This window comes from Prosopis cineraria, unplaced genomic scaffold, assembly GCF_029017545.1.
Source record: "Prosopis cineraria cultivar Desert tree isolate PC_DT_omini unplaced genomic scaffold, ASM2901754v1 PC5, whole genome shotgun sequence".
Classification (NCBI taxonomy): Eukaryota; Viridiplantae; Streptophyta; class Magnoliopsida; order Fabales; family Fabaceae; genus Prosopis; species Prosopis cineraria.
Genome location: NW_026555336.1, coordinates 23,470,386 through 23,476,385, shown reverse-complemented (window position 1 = coordinate 23,476,385; position 6,000 = coordinate 23,470,386).

Genomic DNA, 6,000 nt, shown 5'->3' with positions numbered 1-6,000 from the left:
TAGTTTAAATTTGATTATATTTATTAAAATTTCATATCTATTTAATTGATTTATATATTTTTCCCTCATCACTTAATTATAAGATAAAAAGGAATTTTAATACAAAATCCACTCATATCTTTTTATCTATATCTTTTTATCTTTATATTTTTTAGAGAAAAAGAATAAACCAAATAGAAGGAAAGAAGGAAAAGAGAGAGATATATATATATATATATATATCAAAGTCCCACATCAACAAGGAACAAAAGAAGGAGCCTCCACTTTAACTATAAATACTCCCTCCATCAAGAGAGAAGACATCCAATCACTTATCTGAGTACCTCAAGAATTCTCTCTGAGATATTTGGAGCTCATAGAAGCATTCTGAAGGCTGAAAGTGAGATCATTGAGGAGTTTCACAAATTATAACTATTTCTCTTCTACTCCTTAATTTTCTCTGTGATCATTTTTCATGATTGGGGATTTTAAAACGGTTTCATTTGATTTTATTATGTGTTTCTAAATTACCCAATTGGGGTAAGGATGTAGCCCAATTTGGGAGCTAGTTTTGTATTTCCTTTGTTTTGACTCCTTGCATTCATATTTATGAATATTTTTTCTTTTTCTCAATTATATATATTTCTCTTGTTCTTCATATTGATTTAATGACTGGCCACCATTTAATCAAGTCTATGGGTAATCTTGATGGACTGGGAGGTGAAGAGAGAACCTAGATCTAGAGAAATAGACATAAATAACTAGGCTAGGGATAATTTTAGAAATTTATGGTGACTTAAACTATAGCTTCACAGTTTAATTGATTGCTTGGGTATCGTGGGAATGAATTGAACACTAATTAAAAAGGGACTAATAATTCGGGAGAATATTACGACACTTTAGGAATAGTTGTCACTATAATTGATCCGAGTCAACTCAAGGAGTAGAAATTAGCAACCTATAGGGTGAATCCTAAATCCCAACGCTTCAAGTGATTGCATTTTTATCATCATTATTTTCTTAATTTATTTTTATTCTTATTATTTTTATCAAAATTATCCATTTTATCTATTTTTCTCGAATTATTAATTATTTAAATTAGTAAAAGTGTAACTTCCCTGTGGGTTCGACACCTAGAATACTCTGGGTAATTTATTACTGTAATCTCGTACACTTGCGAGAGCAATCAAGTTTTTGGCGCCGTTGCCGAGGAAGTCACAAATTTACTAACTATTTAATTTTTAGTTCATTTTAATTTTAAATTTTAAATTTTTATTTTTATTTCTATTTCTATTTTTATTTTTATTTTTATTTTTATTATTTTTTTATGCAACTAAGAAGTTCTGGTGATTTAAATTTGATTCCCATTAATCTAGAAATTGAATGGTTTGCAGGAAAAATAGATCTCAAAGAAGAAAAAAGATGGGTGACGAAACTATTATAGAGCCATCCATTACATTTAGAGATATTCAACGTCCATTCATCATATCTAATCCGTCATGCATCCAACTGAGTACGAGAGTGCGTAATTATGAATTTAAGAATGTTCACTTAAATGCACTACCTAATTTCAACGGGCACTGAACTGAAGATGCCTTGAATTTTATACGAGAATTTTATGCGGTAATTGATACACTACCACTAAATAATCTATCGGATGATGATTTAAAGCTGCGTTGCTTTCCATATTTTTTTAAAAGGAGAAGCTTATCAATGGCTTTTACGATTACTAGAAGCTTCCATAAGCTCTTGGATGGAGATGTATGAGCAATTTTTTTGGAATATTATTCTCCTCAGAAGACTTCAGAATTAAGGGATAAAATTCACTTCTTCACATAGCAAAATAGTAAATTGTTCCATGAGGCCTGGGAACGTTATAATCTCCTCATAAGCCAATGTCCCCATCACCAATTTCCACACATACTCTTGATGGATTTTTGTTATGATAGGCTTAATGTTAAATGCCAATCAAAAGTTGATAATACAGCTCGAGGTGATCCAAGTAATATGACAGTTGAAGAAAGGGAGGAGATTTATAAAATGCTAGCAGCAAATTCAAGGCAGAAGGTAGTTCGAGGACGGAGGGTGATGTTTAATGAAGTTTCTACATCAAATGTCTCACATGAACTACGGGATTTAACAAAGAGTTTAAATTTATTATTGAAAAATTTTGGTTCTGTTAATTCCCTTTCTTCTACTAATAATTCTCTTCATACAGGTTGTGATGGTGACTATGTGGAGAAGGCTAATTATATGGGAGCTAGTAATGATTGAGTTAATTTAAGGAATGACCCATACTCCAACACATACAACCCTGGATGGAGAAATCATCCAAATTTCTCTTGGAAGAATTCCTCTACTCAGGGGCCACAAGCACAGCCAAGCTTTCAATAACAAAGAAACACAATTGAAGATCGTACAACGAAGTTGGAGGAAGCTTTGGCTCAAATGTTGACTTATCAAGTGAATAGCATGAAGAGCATTAATCAAGAGATTGATCAACTAAAACAAACAGTTACTTCAACTCAAACTTTTATGAAGAATATAGAATCTCAAATGGGTAATTCTTTGAGGAATATGGAGACTCAAATAAGCAATTTGGCTAGCTTAGTTACTGGAAAGAGTCAAAGTAAAATTCCAAGCAATACCGAAGTCAATCCACGAGAGCAAGTTATGGCAGTCACCATATAGAATGATAAGGAATCCCAAGAGGTCGATAGTGGAGCTAAAAGTGGGCATTCTCCCTCTGAAGCCAAACCTTATATGCCCCCTATTCCATACCCCGAGCACCTTCCAAAAAAAGATCCAAATTTAGGCTTCCAAAAATTCCTTGAGATGTTCAAAAAAATTCAAATTAATATTCCCTTTATAGAGGTGTTGGCAAAGATGCCTGCTTATGCCAAATACATCAAGGAGCTGGTTTCAAACAAGAAAAAGTTAAAAGAATATGCCACGGTTACACTTACAGAGGAGTGTAGTGCGATTCTACAAAAAAAGTTACCACCCAAATTGACAGATCCATAGAGTTTCACTATTTCTTGTGATATTGGTTGTAATATTATTGAAAATTGTTTATGTGATTTAGGTGCTAGTGTTAATTTAATGTCTTATTCTCTATGCAAGAAACTTGGTATAATAGATATCAAGCCGATCAATGTGACTCTTCAACTCGCAGATAGATCACTTAGATATCCATATGGTGTAGTTGAGGATGTCATAGTGAAATTGGTAAACTTTATATTCCTGCAGACTTTATTATTTTAGACATTGAAGATAATTAGAATGTCTCACTTATATTAGGAAGATCATTTTTAGCCACTGGAGGTGCCTTAGTTAATGTGCCTAAGGGAGAATTAATATTCAAGGTAGGTGAGGAAAAAGAGATATTTAAATTTACTAAAGCTACTAAACTCTCTATTCTTGAAAAATCTTTATGTAGCATACAGGTGACACAAGAAGAGGAGAAACACCCAGAAGACCCTCCCTTACATACTTTAGAAAATAAGAGGAGAAAATTAGCAATGGAGAAGGGAGGGAGCTATAAAGGCAACCTAAAAATCTACTCACTAGTCCTCACAAAAGCTCTAGCACTCATATATTGGAATCAAATTGGAAAGTCCCTTGCTCATTAACAAGAACCCTCTCTAAGGGGAAGATGAATATTAGTTGGGATAAGAAGGTGTCTTTTGATTTAGGAGGACAAGGATTTCTACCATACTCAGAAGGAATCTCTTGATTTTTACAGCAGTGTCTAGCTATAGATATTAAATGTAGTGCTTATTGGGAGGCAACCCAATTTTGTTTTTATTTCCTTTTCTTTGTCATTTTTAATTGTTTTAATTTCTTTTTACCGTTTGTTATCCCCATAAAATTTTATTTGATCACTAAGACCCTCGCTAAGATGAATTGCAGGATTACAATGCTTAAAAGGGTGCTTCTTAAAGGTTATCAAAGTCATATCAAAATAAATTAAATCAGGGAGTTTCAGTTCCTTTAACTTTTTTCTTTTCTGCAAACATTGAGGACAATGTGAAATTTAAGTGTGGGGGAGGGAATATTATGATAATTTTCTATTGCTTATGCTATTATATTTCCTTAGCAATTTACATGATATAATTAGCCTTAATTTTGAAAATTTTTGATTTTTTTTAATTTTTTGCTCTTTTGTACTATTTTTTATTTAGCTATATAACTATTGAGGGCAACTATATGTTTGAGAAAGAATTTAAAACTGTTAATACTCCATAGGAGTTTATCAAAAATATAATTAATGCATTAATTATCTGTCCTAATTATTTATGTCTATGCCTAAAAATCTAACACCTTGCAAGTAGTTAAAAAGGGGAATGATCCTACAAAAAAAAAAAGAGAGAGAAAAAAAATTGCCGAGTACCTACTCCGCTAATGCCAACTAGGCCTAGTAACCGGGGACCTTCATCACCAATGTTGGCCTTCGCGTCAAACAGCTTAGTAAGTATCAAGAGTGTGCCAATAAAGTTCTGAAGTCTAAGTAACCAAGCCCTTGTATCACCAATATAAGGGTTCGCGTCAAAGGACCTAAGACGTATTTAAGAAGAAAGGCAATTCATGAATAGTTATGCATGGTGACCCCATTGCACGAACTCAGAAAAAGAAACAGGTAAGGTCTAAGGGCATAGACAAATTTATTTTATAGATAAGTGCTCATAAGAATTTAATTCACTCCCTGTGGTGGTACTAGTATAATTATTAGCTTTCTCTCTCACATTAAAGCTCTGTAGGTTAGTTATACAGTTAAATTTTACTAGTACTTTGAGTAAAGTTTCTATATTTGATATTACTATTTAAGGAATAAGGCTAAACGTAGAAATAATGCTTGAGGACAAGCAATAAGCTAAGTGTGGGGAATTTGATAAGTGCATATTTTTTAATTAAATGGGTATAGATTTTAGTTTGAATTTTGATTAATTTTATTAAGATTTCATATCTATTTAATTGATATTTATATATTTTTCCCTCATCACTTAATTATAAGATAAAAAGAAATTTAATACAAAATCCACTTATATCTTTTTATCTATATATTTGTAGAGAAAAAGAATAAACTAAATAGAAGGAAAGAAGGAAAAGAGAAATATATATATATATATATATATATATCAAAGTCCCACATCGATAAGGAACAAAAGAAGGAGCCTCCACTTTAACTATAAATACTCCCTCCATTAAGAGAGAAGGCATTCAATCACTTATCTGAGTACCTCAAGAATTCTCTCTGAGATTTGGAGCTCGTAGAAGCATTCTGAAGGCTAAAAGCAAGATCATTGAGAGTTTCACAAATTATAATTATTTCTCTTCTACTCCTTAATTTTCTCTGTAATCATTTTTCATGATTGAGAATTTTAGAATGGTTTTATTTATTTTTATTATGTGTTTCCAAATTACCCAGTTGGGGTAAGGATGTAGCCCAATTAGAGAGTTAGTTTTCTATTCCTTTTGTTTTGACTCCTTGCATTTATATTTATGAATATTTTTTTTTTCTTTTTCTCAATTATATATATTTCTCTTGTTCTTCATATTGATTTAATGATTGGCCACCATTTAATCAAGTCTATGGGTAATCTTGATGGACTGGGAGGTGAAGAGAGAACCTAGATCTAGAGAAATAAACATAAATAACTAGGCTAGGAACAGTTCTAGAAATTTATGATGACTTAACTATAGCTTCAAGGTTTTAAATTAATTGCTTGGGAAGCGTGGGAACGAATTCAAACACTAATTAAAAAGGGACTAATAATTCGGGAGAATATTAGAACATTTTAGGAATAATTGTCACTATAATTGATCTAAGTCAACTCAAGGAGTAGAAACTAGCAACCTATAGGGTGAATTCTAAATCCCGACGCTTCAAAGTGATGTGTTTTTATCATCATTATTTTCTTGATTTTTTTTATTCCTATTATTTTATCAAAATTATCCATTTTATCTATTTTTCTTGAATATTAATTATTTAAATTAGTAAAAGTGTAACTTCCCTATGTG